This window comes from Lonchura striata, chromosome 16, assembly GCF_046129695.1.
Source record: "Lonchura striata isolate bLonStr1 chromosome 16, bLonStr1.mat, whole genome shotgun sequence".
Lineage (NCBI taxonomy): Eukaryota > Metazoa > Chordata > Aves > Passeriformes > Estrildidae > Lonchura > Lonchura striata.
Window position 1 is genome coordinate 1,528,739 of NC_134618.1, and position 16,785 is coordinate 1,545,523.

General features: G+C 47.8%; 1 long non-coding RNA gene across 1 annotated transcript; it reads right to left on the minus strand.

Moving 5' to 3' along the window:
* Positions 1-3,329: 3,329 nt before the first annotated feature.
* LOC110470226 (uncharacterized) lies at positions 3,330-7,261 on the minus strand. Its single transcript, XR_002465371.3, has 2 exons — positions 3,875-7,261; positions 3,330-3,626 (listed from the first exon to the last, which is right to left on the minus strand). It is a non-coding gene; the product is annotated as an uncharacterized LOC110470226 (long non-coding RNA).
* Between the last annotated feature and the right edge of the window lie 9,524 nt (positions 7,262-16,785).

Consider the following 16,785-nt stretch of genomic DNA (forward strand, 5'->3'; position numbering starts at 1 on the left):
CTACAAACTGACATCAGCAACCTGGACTGGTGAGTTTTCTTTCCCAGGGAAAATGGCCAAAGGATGTGCCCAGGGGCCCCTGGCCGTGGGCTGGGGCCTGACTGCAAAGAATCCTTCTATCGAAGGATGGACCCCAGACTGAAGTTGTCCCCATCTCATACATGTGCTGCCCTGATAGACCCAAGGGAGCCCTACAAACTGACATCAGGAACCTGGACTGGTGAGTTTTCCTTCCCAGGAAAAATGGCCAAAGGATGTGCCCAGGGGCCCCTGGCCCTGGCCTTCGACCTGACTGCTAAAAATCCTTTTATCGAAGGATGGACCCCAGACCGAAGTTGTGCCCATCTCATACTTGTGCTGCCCTGATAGACCCAAGGGAGCCCTACAAACTGACATCAGCAACCTGGACTGGTGAGTTTTCTTTTCCAGGGAAAATTGCCAGAGGATGTGCCCAGGGGCCCCTGGCACTGGGCTGAGACCTGACTGCAAAGAATCCTTATATCGAAGGATGGACCCCAGACTGAAGTTGTCCCCTCCTCTTATCTCTTCTGCCCTGTGTCCTGGGTTGTAAGATAAGCTTGTATTCTATTTGCCATCTGTTGAAGGCAAACCTGTTGGGCAGGTTTTGTTATCTCTCTCAAAGACAATGTTTTGCCCCGTAGAGGCAATGGTTTGTTTATACAGTATTGACTGACTCACTGCCAGGCTGGTAAATGTAACACCATCCTATTGTGAGGGGTCCCACCCAGAGGGGGAAGCCAAGCACTCTATTATTGTATAAAGGGGTAGCTTTTTGGGGAGAGAGGCAGCTGGCTCTCTCTCTTCGCGGGATTCCCAGAGAAGCAGCTCTCTTCGGCGGCACTCGCAGCGAAGCAGCCGGAGCGCGGTGAGGCGACGGCGGCGGAGCTCGGAGGCAACCCTGGCGCAGAGGAAGACTGGCCCCACTGCCGCCAGATCTTCAGAGGAAAACTATACCCTTTTAAAGATCACCACTGCAGCTGCAATTCATCAACCACTGCAAGGGGAGCAATTGTCCCAGCAGGACTGCTACTGGCACCCCGAATCCTCAGGTTCTGGACTTTTTTCACTGGTTTTGTTTGTACCGATTGCATTTGCCTTTTTAAATTGTTGTCTAGTTTTCTCCTAGTAAAGAATTGTTACTCCCATTCCCATATCTTTGCCTGAGAGCCTTTTAATTTAAAGATCCTGGTAATTCAGAGGGAGGGGGTTTGCCATTCTCCATTGCACAGGAGGCTTTGCCCTCTTTCACAGACTCCTGTCTTGTCGAACCAAGACAGGGCAGTGAACCTTCTTTGTCCCCAAATCCCATTCCATTATGGACCTCAGGGTGTTGACCCACCATTTAGGTTCAACTGGGCTAAGCACCCATGGCCACACTTCAGAACCTCCTGGCCCTTCCAAGACCCAACAATTTCTAAGGTTAAAAATTCTTGTGATTTCTTCTCATAAACCTACAAATTGAGTCTACCACTCCTGGCCTAAATTTATCTGACAATCTAAATGTAGAACTAGTAAGGAAAATATTCTACTGTATTTATAGTATTATAATGACCTAGTCTAATTTCCACCCTTTCTTCTGCATAGTAAGAGCCTGAATGAGAGATTCGGGACTTCAGGTGGCTCTTCAAAATGCAGTTTATTATATCCAAGATGTTACAACAGTCCAGGGTCATGGGTGACAGAGCCTGCACCTACAGCTCTCAGCTCCAGCTGTAGACAAGCCTGAAGACCCTTTAATTCCAGTTACAATGCATTATATACTTTGCTGAGCATCTTAATACAGAAGAACTAATCTATACCTTTATTTTTACTTATAGTCTATCATAACTACTACAATTACCATATTGATGTTACTATTCTCCAATCACAAAAAGTTAGTATGTTACAGTTTAAGCTAGAAGTTGTTTTTCAGTATTCTTGCAGTGGAAAATTCTGAAGCCTTTTTTCTACTTGCAATATCAGCAGTCTTGTTTTTCTGTGGAATCTTTTTTCTTGGTGAAAACATCTTCTATTTGAGGTGGGTTTATCCTTTGCTCTAAGCCATAAAACCCCCTTCTAACTAACATATCCTTTGCCCTTTTAGTTATCCAGTAAGGCTGGCTCAGCACTTCTTTTCTTCTATATCAAAATTTGCTTTCATTTCTATTTTTTCTTCAGATTCTACATTCAGAGATCTTTCTGTCAAGCATACATATCTGTTAAACTTTCTTGTCAATCTTTCATCCTTCCCAACACTGCACCACCTGTGGTGAGGGAAGGCACAGAAACCATTTAAGATAAAGAAAATAATTATAGCAATTAGTAGCCCCCCAGTGAGTGGAGATTCTAAGGGAGGGATGCCCATATAGACTATTTCAGCAGACAGTCTGCGGCTAGGTACATGCAGCTTGCCCTGGTGTCAACACACTGGCTGCTGCTCCAGACCACTCCTGTGGAGTGTCAGTCAGAGCCTGCTGTCCTTCTTTTCCAGCCGAGATGTCCAAATCTCCAGGGCCTTAGAGACCTTGACCAGAGCATGATGGGTCCACCTGTGTTCAGCTGCTTGACAGCTGTTTCTGTGGTCAGCAACACTTGAAAAAGTCCACACCATTGTTACTAGATATTACATACCAAGCCCTGGGATTGACTGACAGGGTCTTCTACCAATCAGACCTCTTATGAAGCTGCAAGCATTTAGATCCCAAGGAGGCATGGAGTTCAGACCAATGAGAATATCCAGACCAGGTCTTTCAAAATGCCCTTTATAAGTGGGAGGGAGTGGAAAACAAATCTCTCTGTTGCCACATGAACATCTGGAGGTGAGGTGTCTTAGTCTCCTTGCCCCTCCCCCCCCCTTCCCCCCCCCCTCCCCCCCCCCTTTCCACATGCAAGCTTACACGTGGTGACCTCCGAAGTGATCAGGACTCAGCCATAGCCTGGCACAGAGCAAAAGAGACAGACAGCTTACCAGCTGGTTTTTGGTCTAGAACTGGATTAATAAACAGCCTGAGAGCTGGGAAATGGGGTAAGATCCAGGGTACAGGACATCAGGGCCTGGATCAGTGCATGGAACCCGAGATAGCCTGAGAGCTGGGAACAGCATAAAAGCTGGAACAGTGTAAAAACCAAACTTTCAGTGAATAACTGGGTCTCACTGGCTAGACAGTGATAAAAAATCCCCTCAGCAGACAGCAGAAAATACTGCAAAAGTTTAAGAACCTGTTTTACGTACTGGGATCGCCTAGGAGACCATGAGAGCTTGGATCTCAGGACCAGAAAATGTTGCTATAGAGCCCCACTCGGCACAAAGCACCAGGACTCAATCAGAAGGCTGTACAGACCTTTTTATTAAAGCAACATGTTGCTTTTATAATCTTACAAGATGCTTACATTTAATTAATGAAAACATACACTGCCCATTGGTTATAAAAAAACAAAACTTTTGATAAGTAAATGGAGCCATGTCACTGTGTGAGACAACCAAAGTTCAGATCTTTTTACTTTCTCTCTTTCTTCACTTTGTCATGGTGATAACCTTGGTGACTTCCTCGAGAGAGATATAAGGCTTTCCTTATCCTGAGGAAGCCTCCTGGCTGGCTCACAAGAGCGGCACAGAAACATCTTTCCTACAAGAAAATAACATAATAAAGGTACTGATTTTTTTCTTTCAAAAAAGAAAGATTGTTTACCCAGGGAGAAAGGGAACCCCAGCAGATGCCGGCATTACCCAGGGAGCCAGCAGAATGGATTGCAAAATCTATCTCCCTGTGGAGAGATGGAGGGCACCACAGCCCCGATTTCTCCGAGATGTCCTATGCCCTCCCCAGGCTGCAGTAATCACTATGCAGCCACCTCGGGCTATCATATTGCTTACCCAGGCGGGCACATCATGCCGCCCTGCTTGGGGGAACAGACCAAGTAGTGGGTGCTTCTGCCCCATAAGGGCTGCCGTGCCACCCGGCCGCTCCAACCTCTCCCGGGACTGGGAGGAGCCCTGCAGCCACTGCTCCGTCCTACGTGATCCGTGGGATCCGCCCCACACCCTTCTGGGCCGGCCCGGCAGCACCCCTCATCCAGCTGACATCACGGGGAGGAGCCGCAGCCCCGGTCCAGCCTCGGTGGGGCACAGCCACGCCTCCGGAGGGAGCTACCCCACCACCAAGCCTGCGTCGAAAGAAGGCTGCAGCACTCAGAAGCAATGCGTGGGAGGAGCCTTTGCCGAGGTCCTGCTAGGGAAAAGGCAATGTAGGGTGTGCGGTATCACAGGGGCAGAGATGGTCGAGTCTGCCCAAAGAGATGTAATCAGACAGATGGGTTAAATGTCTCACAGCAGCTAAGGTCGAGACACACAATCACCCAGACAAGCGAGAACCCAGCAATGTAAATGGAAGGTAAAAAGCAAAGAGACATTAACTTTCCTCCCTTGCAAAGCATTACAATCATGTTACCTCCTGATAAATCAAGGTTTTTGTGGTACAAAAATTCTAATAAAGACACTGAAAGGTTTCCATACAAAACTTATAATAAAGTACAACTGTTTGTAAAATATGCATTAGAACTCAAGGTACAATATTCATTATGGACGATTACATTTGTTAGAACCAAAATTAACAAGCCCAGTAAGGCTTGTTAATGATCAGTAAGGTGTTACATTTCTGCCTCAGACTATTAATGATGTGTATCAGGGAAGCATTAGTGTGTGTATTATGTACTTTTTTCATACTCCTACTAATTATTGTCGCAGTATCTCAAGAAGGATGGCTAAGACCCAGGAAGTGTCCACTGAAATACCCATAGCAAAATTAATTAATCGAAAGTATATTTCAGTTGCAAAGTTCTTCAACTGAAGTTTTGCCACTTGTTATCATTTAAAAAAAATTTGAAAGCCAATTATTAAATCACTAACAAAATTCCTAGCTTCTAACAAGGGAGTATTGCCTACACTGTTATGCATGTTAATGAATTTAGCTTTGTTTAGCACTGGATATTAATACAAACTTGTTTTTATGCAGGAAATCTCTCAACCAAGTCACTGGCCTGATCAACCTATGAACCTGGCTGCTAAAGATTCTGTGCAAAAAAGCTAACCTTTTTTTTTTTTTTTTTTGAGACAGGCATAGAGGCTTTGTCCAGAGTAGCCCTCCCAGTTTGCTCATAATGAAAAAGAGACCTTTCAGCAAACCCTCTGCCTTATTAATACTGTTAAAAAATGCATGCTTTTTTTCTATTTATATTTCTATTTATTATACAAAAAAAAAAAAAAAAAGAAGAAAAAGGGTTGGGGTGAAGGCACACCCCCCTTTTTTGAGTTTTGAGTGGTGTCATGTTCTTATGTTTTATAATGAGTCATATAACAGTACAATATTCCTAAGAAATCCAAGGTAAAGGACACAGGGCAGCATTCTGAAGTTTCTTTAACAGAACAATGGATCACAAATGACCACCTACAATCAATATAAGGACTTGAATTGTTTACAAAGTACTTCCCTGTTTACAAACTTTTTCTGTTTACAGATTGTTTTCTTGGTGCTCAGTTCTTCGAGGGATAAATGGGTTACAGGTTGTTTTAAATAATTGGGCTTTTCTATAAGGTTAAATGGGTTAAAGGTTGAATGGTTTTTGCTTTTTTAAAATTATAACATATAAGCATTGCACCTGTGTTCCGAGTCCTCCCCCTGAACAGAAATGCTGCAGCTTTGGTGCAAATTTGGCCATGCTGTCTTTTGTTGTCCCATTTGTAAAGGGCCCTTGCAGATGGGTAAGAGAAAACAAATTACAAATTTTATTAAACAAAGAAGGGTGATATGTTACCGGATATCACATTTCAAGCCCTGGGATTGACTGACAGGGGCTCAATCAGATCTCTTATGAAGCAGCAAGCATTTCACTGGCCAGATCCCAAGGGGGCATGGAGTCCAGACCAATAAGAATATCCAGACCGCGTCTTTCAAAATACCCTTTATAAGGAGAGTGTCATGGAAAATAAATCTCTCTGTTGCTACATGAACATCTGGAAGTGAGGTGTCTTAGTCTCCTTGCCCCTCACTCCTCCACCACATACAACCTAACACACCACTTCACCACCAGTGGTGCTTCTTTTCAATTCTTAACCAGGACTAAATCCCCTGGTTGGATGTTATGAACAGCAAAGTCCAAAGGCAGGGGCTGTGCCAGCTGAGTTGCCTGTTGAAGGAGAGTTCACAAAAGACAGTATCCTGGAAACATATTGTTTTAAAAATACATCACTTATCTCCATTTCCCACTAGGCTTAGAATTACCTGGGTAAGGGATGTCACATGGAAAATTAGAAATTGCTGGCAAAGAAAGCAAATATCTAGCAATTTTCCACTGCTGGCACCAGCACTGCCCAGATCTGGTGTTTGCTGGCATCCCCTGTGCCCAGATCTGGAAATTCCCCGGTGCTGGTACAGCCCAATTCCAGCAATTTACTGGCAAAGTGTGAGAACCCCGGGCTTGGTCTAGGGTCTCGTGTGGTGGTAAAGTCTCTCCTCCAGCCTGTGCTTCCAAAGAAAAACTCCGCAGCCTCCTGTTGTTCGGTCTCAAGGCAGTTTATTGCGAGTTATCTAAATGATTTTCTTCTTAGGCTGTGGCAGTTTGGTCAGCAGCCCAGGCAGAGGCACACACACACCCTGACATCCTCTCTGTCTGCTGCCTTCTTCTCTCTCCCCGCCCAGGACTGCTGCTATCTTTTATATGATATATTACGTATTACATGTTTATAGTTTTCCCCCAATATTTACTACCTATATTACAAAGTGCTTTTCTACTCTAAACCAATCTGTGAGTGCCAACATCACCAAGAACATGGAGGCAAGGAAAAAGAAGGAGGAAGAACAGGATCAGCCCACTTTCCTCCATCTTAGAACTTCTGACCCCCATGTACAAAGTGAAAACCCCCCTGTACAAGTGTTAAACCCCCCTGTACAATACTAAAAAAAATTCCCCTCTACTTTGTAACTACTTCTACTATACTATCTAACCCTTTGTGACTGCTTGTTCCACCTCCAAAGTTGGTAACTCATTCCATAGCTCAAACTCAAAATCACAGCTGTTTCCAGCTGCCTGCCAGGGTCTAAAATGCTTCTGACCAAGGCCTGGAACCTCTAAAAATGTCTGAGAGACATTTTGAGTTCCAACAGGAAAGAAAGCCAAAACCCAGTAATTTCTTGGTTCAGGCACCAACACTGCCCAGATCTGGTGTTTGCTGTCACTGCCGGTGCCCAAATCTGGCAATTTCCCAGTGCCGGCGCAGCCCAAATCCAGCAATTTGTGGGTTCAGAAACCCCAAATCTGGCAATTTCCTGGTGCCAGCACCGGCACCACCCAGATCCGGTGTTTGCTGGCACCGCCAAAGCCCAGATTCAGAAATTTCCAGGTGCTGGAACAGCCCAAGTCCAGCAATTTGTTGGCACAGAAAGTTGAAATTTGGCAATTTCCTGGTTCCAGCACCTTCTCACCCACATATGGTGTGCGCTGGCACTGCCAGTGCCACAATCAAGAAATTTCCCTTTTCCGGGCCAGCCTAAGTGCAGCAATTTGTCTACACAGAAAACCAAAACCCAGCAAATACCTGGTGCCAGTAGCACCGAGATCAGGTGTTTGCTGGCACAACCAGTGCCCAGATCCAGATATTTCCCAATGCCAGCACAGTGGAAGTCCAGCAATTTGCTGGCAAAGAAAGTCAGTGCCTGGCACCACCACCAGCACTAGCACCACCCAGATCTGGCATTTGCTGGCAATTCCAGGGCCCAGATTCAGAAACTTCACAATACTGGTACAGCCCAAGTCCAGCAGTTCTCCAGCAAAGAAAGCCAAAACCTGTCAAATACCAGGTGTCAGCACCACCCAGATCTGGTGTTTGCCAGCACTGCCAGTACCTAGATCTGGCAATTTCTCTGTGTGGGCACAGCCTAAGTGCAGCAATTTGCTGGCACAGAAAGTTAAAATTTCCCTGTGCCAGCATTGTCCCTGCCCAGATCTGGTGTTTGTAGAACCACCAATGATGATACCTGGAAATTTCCCTGTTCCAGCACAACCCAATCTGGTGTTATCTGCCTGCAGGACAACAGGAAAGAAGGAAGGGAGGAAGAAAAGGGGAAGGGGTCGAGATCTGGTTCTTACCTGCACCTGGAACCTGAGCTCTGGTGTTTGCTGTCACTGCCAGTGCCCAGATCTGGCAATTTTCTGGTGCCAGCACAGCCCAGGTCCAGCAATTTGCTGGCAATGAAAGCCAGTGCCTGCAATTTTCTGGTGCTAGAACCAGCACTGCCCAGATCTGGTGTTTGCTGGCAATGCCAGGGCCCAGATGCAGAAACTTCCCTGTGCCAGCAGAGCCTGAGTGCATCAAGTTGCTGACAAAGAAAGACAAAATCTGGGAATTTCCTGCTACCAGCACCTTCCCTGCCCAGATCTGGTGTGGGCTGGCATTGCCAGTGCCCACATCTGGCAATTTCCCTGTTCTGGGACAACCTAAGTCCAGCAATTTGCTGGCAAAGCAAGCTAAAATCTAGCAATTTCCTGATGCCAGGACCCAGATTCAGAAATGTTGGGAAGGATGGATAAATATAATTATTCATAAATAATACAGCCAGGATGAGAACGGTCCTCCCTGCTAGCCGGACAATGCCCTTGCCTACAGATGGGTCAAGGGGTCAAGTGGACTGTTCCATCTCACCCCCCAAAATGTACGGTTCACCCCGCACCTGTAACCCTCCCCTAAAACATCAAGTGTCTGTAACCCCATTGGCCCAAGTCTTGTTCCAGCCCACCTTGAAGCCTCCTCATAAGGGGTCTCCAAGGGGCCAGACGCTGTCTTGGAACTTCCCCTCCTCCTGGAACTTCCCTTCTCTTGGATCTTTGCCCTCATAGGACCTCCACCCCTTCCTAGAGCATCCTCTTGTCTCTCCCCTCCCCAATCTTCTCAAGCCTCACCACGTGCTGTGTCTGGCAGCTCGAAGCAGGACCTTTCTCCATCCCTAATAAACCTTATATCCCAAAAGCAGCCTTCAGAGATCTCTCGTCTTCATTCACCTAAACCATCCTGGAGCACAGCGCTCCCTACACAGAAATTTCCCTGCTCCAGGACAGCCTACATCCAGCAATTTACTGGCACTGAAGCCAAAACCTGGAAATTCTTGGTACAAGCACTGGCACAGCCTAGATATCATGTTTGCTGCCACTGGCAGTGCCCATATGTAGTTATTGAAATGAACAGGGCTTATGGCTTTATTAATGTTCAGCTCTTTATTAAAAAGATCAGCTGGGCAGGGGACCCAACTCGGAGCTCGCCCCCGCTGTTGTAGCTGTTTCCAGGTAGCTGAAGGGTGAGGAAGGTGCAAAGTCTGTGCCTGAAGTCCCAACAACAGCTGTCCCCTCTCTTTTACTCGTGGTAACACCAGGAAATTCTTGCCACTTTGTTCCTGCTTTCCACAGCCCACTCTAGTTTTGTCCTCCATAGGTTATGGTGACATGTCAAACATCAATTGGGGGATGTGTTTTCCTCTTCCTCAGCCAGCGTATTGTACCTGTCCAGGCCCCTCAACTGTGTTTAGTTCTTAGGGGTGTCCATATCCTCTGAAACATGCTCCCATGGTTCCATGAGTTTCCCTATTTGCATCTCAGTCCTAGAATAGCAGCATGGGTGGGGGGTGTCGTGGTTTGACACGGAAAAAGAATCTTCTCGGAAGGAAAAGGTCAATTTGGATATTGACACCTGGAGTGACCAATTGAGGCTGGACATGCCTCTGAGAACACAGAGGGGTTAAAAGCAGAATTCCCAGGAGAACTCTCTCTCTTTGGTTCCGGTCAGGGAGCAGTACAGGACTCTCCCCTGCCTGGCCTGTGGCTGGGTGGGGGAGGGGACCCATGTGGCCCAGCTTGAGGTGGGCCAAAGGGTGGACAGGCTGGAATCAGACTGGCCCCCTGCAGATGGAAGGGTGGAGAAATCTGGGATGTCTGCATTCCCCCTCCAGAGTCTATCTCTCTCTCTCTCTTTCTCTCGAGAGAGAGCGAGAGAGAGAGACAGTGGTGGTTTGTCAGCAGTACACCGCAGGGAAGGAGAAGAGTGTGGGGGGGTGGGGCGCAAGGCCATAAGGTGCCTAGCCGTGGGAGCCAGAAATCCGGGCAGAGAACCATCCAGGGAGTTGGAACTTTTAACCCTTCCTTGAGAAATGAAAGCTTTGTGAAATTTTACTCCTCCTCAGCTTGAAAAAGAGGAAGAGAGACAGCCTGGACCCTGGGATGTTAGGGAAAGAAGATTAAGAAGATTGCGGGGGGGGGAACATAATGGAGTGGCTTTTGGCTGGACTTTTTCTTGTTAGCTGTAGACTGAACCAATTTTCTCCTCCAAGAGAGACTGTATTTACGGAGGATGCCGGTGAGCCAAGAGACCTGCTTCAGCAGCTGAGAAAAAACAGGAGTGGAGCAAACAGAGAAGTTAGGGGGGTTTGTGGTGGTGCCCCCTGTCTTCAGAGAAGAAGATCTCTGTTCTTGGACCGTCGGCCGTAGGGGAGGAAGAAAATGGGGGGACTGTGGTCCCAAAAAGTGAAAAACTGAACTGTTGATTTTTCCCCTCTTGGCAAAGCATCCTTGAAAGGGAAAATCCTAAAAGCAGTCTGTCCATCCATGCATTGGTGGTGAGAGCACTGTGCATGGAAAGGAGAGGGTCACACTGGCAGACTTTCTCTGGGCAGTGTCATGTGTGACATGGAAACACAAGAAGTGGCAGCTGTTTCCTGGGGGTCTATGGTGCAAGGGAGACTCATCTCTCCCCTGATGGACTTAGTATTGATTATCTGGAGGGTGGGAACCTGACTGGGGTAGAGGTTGTGTCTCACTGTGGTTTGTTGAAAATGGGGGGGGGGGGGGGGAGGGGGGGGCGGGGGGAGGAGGAATGTTTTGAAAGGTTTCCATTTTGGATTTTGTGTGTGTTTTTCTTTCTTTTTTCATTTATAGTAGTAGTATAGTAGTAGTAGCTTAATAAAGTTTTTTCCCCCTTGTTATTAAGCTTGGGCCTGCTTTGCTCTGTTCCCGATCACATTTCACAGCATTCAATTGAGAGGTTGCATTTTCATGGGGGCGCTGGCCTTGTGCCAGTGTCAAACCATGACAGGGGGGTAGGTGATCTTCCAAGTAGTTTAGAGAAAACAAACAGAGCAATTAGCTAATTAACAATTCAATATCGGTACTTAACTAGAACTGGCAACTGTTCCAGTGTTGCCATGGGAACCAGGAAGGCCTCGTCCACCGGCCCCTGTCTGGGACACTGGGAACTTTGTTCATTAGTTATTTACTGGTGTCTGCACAGCCCCAGTCCAGCAATTTGTTTGCACAGAAAGCCAAAACCCTGCAATTTCCTGGTGCCAGCAATGGCTTTGCCCAGTTCTAGTGTTTGCAGGCACTATTGTTGCCAAGGTCCAGAAATTTCCCAATGCCATCAGAACCCAAGCCCAGCAATTTTCTGGCAAAGACTGCCAAAACCTGGCAAGTACCTGGTGCCAGCACCACCAAAATGTTGTGTTTTCTGGCACCTTCAGTGCCCAGATCTGGCAATTTCCTTGTGCCAACATAGCCCAAGTGCAGCAAATTGCTGGCACAGGAAGTTAAAAATTGCTGATGTCCTGGTGCCAGCACTGTCCCCGCCCAGATCTGACATTTGCCAGCACCATCAGTGCCCAGATCCAGAAATTTCCCGGTGCTAGCACAGTCCAAGTGCAGCAATTTGCTGACAAAGAAAGCTAAAACCTGGCAAATTCTCAGTACAGGCACTGGCACCGCCCAGAACTGGTGTTTGCTAGCACTGCCCATGCTCAGATTCAGAAATTTCCCTCTTCGGGTACAACGCAAGTGCAGCAATTTGCTGACACAAAGCCAAAACCTGGCAAATAGATGGTGCCACCACCACCCAAATGTCTTGTTTCTGGCACCACCAGAGCCCAGATCCAGAATTTTTTGGATGCCTGCACAGCCTAAGTCCAGCAATTTGCTGGCTAAGCAAGTCAAAATCCGGCAATCTCCTGATACCAATATTGGCAGTGCCCAGATCTGGTGTTTGCTGCCACCTCCTGTACCCAGATCTGGAAGTTTTTGGGTGTCTGCACCACCAAAGTCCAGAAATTTGCTGACAAAAAAGGCCAAAACCCTGCAATTTCCTTGTGCTAGCACTTTCCATATCTAGTGTTTGCCGGCTCTCTCAGGGCCCAGATCTGGCAATTTCCAGGTGCTAGAAAGCCCAAGTCCAGCACTTTGATGGCACAGAAAGCTAAAACCTGGGAAATACCAGGTGCTGGCAGCACTCTTATCTGGTGTTTGCTGGCGCAGCCTGTGTCTGGATACAGATTTTCAGATACCTGCATAGCCTAAGTGCAGCAATTTACTGGCACAGAAAGTTAAAATTTGGCAATTTCCCAGTGCCAGCACATTCCCCGCCCAGATCTGGTACAGTGCAACTGCTAGTGCCCAGATCCAGAAATTTCCCAATGCTGTCACAGTCCAAGTGCAGCAATTTGCTGGCAAAGAAAGCCACCATCTGGCAATTTCCTGGTGCCAGCACTGTCACTGCCCAGATCTGTTTGTGGCACTGCCATTTCCCACATCCGGAAATTTTCTGGTGCCGGCACAGCCCTAGTCCAGCAATCTGCTGGCAAAGAAAGATAAACCCAGCAACTTCCCAGTACCAGACCTAGCACCAGCACTGCCCAGATCTGGTGTTTGGTTGCACCACCAGTGTCCAAATCTGGACATTTCCTGTTGCCTGCATGTCTTAAGTTACAAATGCAAGATGTGGCTGGGGGTGTATATTTTATTGCCATCTGTCAGAGGTGGGGTAGTTATCTTCTATTAATTGGGCCACCTATTAAAACCAGGTGGGGCAGTTTTCTTTATCTCCTCCTCTCTCTGGAAAATATATTCTATTAACAGGCCAGTGAGTCTCACTGCATGACTGATAAAATTACATCATCCAATTGTGAGATGTTCTGCCCACAGGGAGGAGCCAAGCATTCCTGCCTGGCTAAAATCTGATATTTGGAACACCTGAACAGCTTTTTCCCACTGGATTCCCAGAGGAAGACCAGGCCTATCTACACAACCACTGGACCTTCAGAGGAAAACTCCACCCTTCTACTGGATCACTGCTTCAACAGAACCACACCTGTCACTGCAGGAGGGCTTGCAGCCACCATTCAATCAGACTGCTGCCAACACCCTGACCCACAGGGTGTCAGGTCATATTCTGACTGTGTCAATGTTGTTTTCTATTACTGCATTTTTATTTTTATTTTTTATTTTTATTTTTATTTTTTCCTAATAAAGAACTGTAATTCTTACATATCTTTGCCTGAGAGCCCCTTAAGTTCAAAATTAAGATAATTTGGAGGGAGGGGGTTTGCATTTTTCCGATTCAAGGGAGGCTCCTTCCTTCCATAGAGGACACCTGTCTTTTCAAACCAAGAAAGCATAGCCAAAGTCCATCACTTTTCTGGCAAAGAATGCCAAAATCTGGCAATTTTCTGCTACCGCCACCACCCAATCTGGTGTTATCTGGGAGTGGGACCCCAGGAAGGAAGGAAGGAAGAAAGGAAGAAAGGAAAAGAAGAAGGGGTCCAGATCCAGTCCTTACTGGCACTTGGAGCTTGAAATCAGGTGTTTTCTGGCACCACCAGTTCACAGATAGGGAAATTCCCTTAATCTGGCACTGCCCAAGTCCAGCGATTCACTGGCAAAGAAAGCCAAAACCTGGCTAACAGGTACAAGCACAACTCTGATCTGGTGTTTGCTGGCACTGCAGTGCCCAGATCTGGAAAATTTTGGGTGCCTGCACAGCATAAGGCTAGAAATTTGCTGGCACAAGAAAGTTTAGCAATTTCCTGGTGCCTGTGTCACCACCAGTACTGCACAGCTCTTGTTTACTGGCACCACCTGTGCCCAGATCTGGAAATCTTTAGTTGCCTGCAGAGACCAAAACCAACAACTTGGTGTCACAGAAAGCAAACACCCAGCAATTTCCTGGTTATCAACTCTGTCAGCACCCAGATGTGGTGTTCACTGGCAAAGTGCCCTTATCAAGAAATATCCTGGTTCCAGCACAGACCAGATGCAGCGATATTCTGGCAAAGAAAGCCAAGACCCAGCCTGGTACCAGGACTGTCAGTGATAAGGTATGGTGCTTGGTGGCACCACCAGTGCCCAGATCTGGCAACTTCCAGGTGCTGGCACAACACAAGTCCAGCAATTTCCTGGCAAAGCAAGCTAAAACTTGGCAATTTCCTGTTGCCAGCACTGGTACCATCCAATCGTGTCTGCTGGCAGCAAGCCTCCAGGAAGGAAGGCATACAAAGTTTTGTTTGTTTGGATGTTTTGTTTTTTTAATGAACTTTCCCTGTCAGCTCTGGGCAGAGCTCTGTAACTGTATGTGACACCTGTGACAGCATAGAGGTGGCCAGGAGGACCTTCCCTGAGCTCTCTGCAGAGGAATCCACATCAGCCCAGGCTGGGGTAGCCAGTGGCCAGTCAGGTCCCTTGACTGACTGAGGCTCTGGACACTTCCCTTGGAGCTTCTCCAGTGACAGAAGGTTGGGGCTGCCACAGCTGTGGTGTCACAGAGGGAAATGCTGGGACTGATACTGCTTTGGTGTCACATTACAGAGCTGCCTTGCTCCTGGCCCGGCCCCATGAGCTTTAGCAGTGCCTCGTGGGGACACAAAGGCTGAGGCCAAGGGTGAGAATTGCAGAAGGGGCTGAGCTGGGAGGGAGACCCAGAAGAATCATGGAGTGCAGCCCCTGGCTCTGCACAGACAGCCCAACAATGGCAGTCTGGGCATCCCTGGGAGCTGTGTCCAAAGGCTCCTGCAGCTCAGAAGCCTTGGAGCTGTGAGCATACTCTGGGGAGGGTGGTCACCTTTGCTGATCTACAGCCCGGAGATGCCCTGGCCCAGCCCCAGGTGTTCCCTCGGGTGCTGTACATGCTCCCTCAGGGCAGAGATGGAAGCTGCCCCCAGCGCTGCCCCTCGGGAGGAGCTGAAGGCTCAGGGAGCTATGCTCCATCCGCTGGGCTGCAGTGGAAGCGAGGCAGCAGCCGCAAAGCTGTGGGGACAGGTGCTGCCCCTGGCTCAGAGCTGGGCCAGTGCCACAAGGAGAAAATCAACTTGCAGCTTCTGCCCCACAGCAAGGAGGAGCAGCAATTGCTGGCAAAGAGAGAGTGGTGCCAAGAGCCTGCAGGGACAGAACACAGGGAACAGCTTGGCGCTGCCCAAGGACAGGGTGAGATGGGACATGGCATTGGAATTGTTTTCTGGGAGGGAGATCGGGCCCTGGCACAGGTTGGCCCCCAGAAGCTGTGGCTGCCCCTGAATCCCTGGAAGTGTCCAAGGCCTGGTGGGATGGGATGGGATGGGATGGGATGGAGTGGAGTGGTTGGGGATGGCACTGTGGGGGTGGTATGAAGTTTAGGAGGGGTGGGGATTGGATTAGAGGGAGATAGAATGGTTAGGGCTCTTGGAGTGGAGAACTAGACGGAGGGACAGCAGGAGTCACTTTTGGGGAGGCTTGTACTACTTGTAGCAATTTTGGAGCCAGGAAATGTCCTGTGGGAGGTTGCAGGGGAATTGGGAAGGATGAGATAAAGGTGCCAAGGTGTGGACAACTGCGGTGAAGTGGCAGAGATTTTGGGAGGGCAAGGGCACCTCGGGGAGGGGGAGAGGAAGGAAGGACTCCAGGAAGGACTCCAGGAAGGAAGGACAGACTCCAGGAAGGAGGGATGGACTCCAGGAAGGTCTCCAGGAAGGAAGGAAGAGTAGGAATATAAAAAGGTAAAAAACTTTAGAAAGTGCAAAAAGACACCAGAAAGTAGACATAAAGCTGAGAAAGGCTGGGCAATTTCAAAACCTTCTCATGGGAAGCTAGGAAAATAAAAACCAAGTGAGTATATTTATATTTATCCTAAGGAACAAGAAAGAATAAGAACTTATTGATAGCTTGAGATGTGAAAAGTCCTAGATATATGCTTTGCAAAGATAGAAAAAGTTGCAATCTTATATAATTAATTATTGTGTATTGTTTAAGGTTCACAGAAGTCCTTCTGTTAATGTTAAACCCACGTGGGTCCTTTTTTTATTGGTTAGAGATAATGACTTTGCACCTTTTCTTTTATGCTATTGGTTCAAAGAATATGTAGGAAAAGGCTTTGCATAAGCTACCATCTTGTCTCTGATCTGGATTTGCATGGATGTTATTTTCTCTGTGTCTCTTCATTTTTGCTTGTATGATACAGACAGATAATAAATCCTAAGTTCGCAACCAGTCAGGGTCCCATCCTGTTTGTGAGACACAGTACAATTCGGCAGAAGGAAGGACTCCCGGAAGGACAGACTCCAGGAAGGAAGGAAGGACTGAGGGAAGGGAAGGGAAGGGAAGGGAAGGGAAGGGAAGGGAAGGGAAGGGAAGGGAAGGGAAGGGAAGGGAAGGGAAGGGAAGGGAAGGGAAGGGAAGGGAAGGGAAGGGAAGGGAAGGGAAGGGAAGGGAAGGGAAGGGAAGGGAAGGGAAGGGAAGGGAAGGGAAGGGAAGGGAAGGGAAGGGAAGGGAAGGGAAGGGTCCAACACCCAACATCCGTGCCCAACACAAGACAAAGCAGTGTTCGGTCTGCCCAGGCTGGGCACAATGCAGGTCTTCGTGGCAGGAGCTGGGTCCCATGGAAGCTTGGGGACTCTGCCCTGTGTCCCTGCAGAACAGCTGAGGTAGTTTTACTGCATGAAACAGAGGCACCCTTCA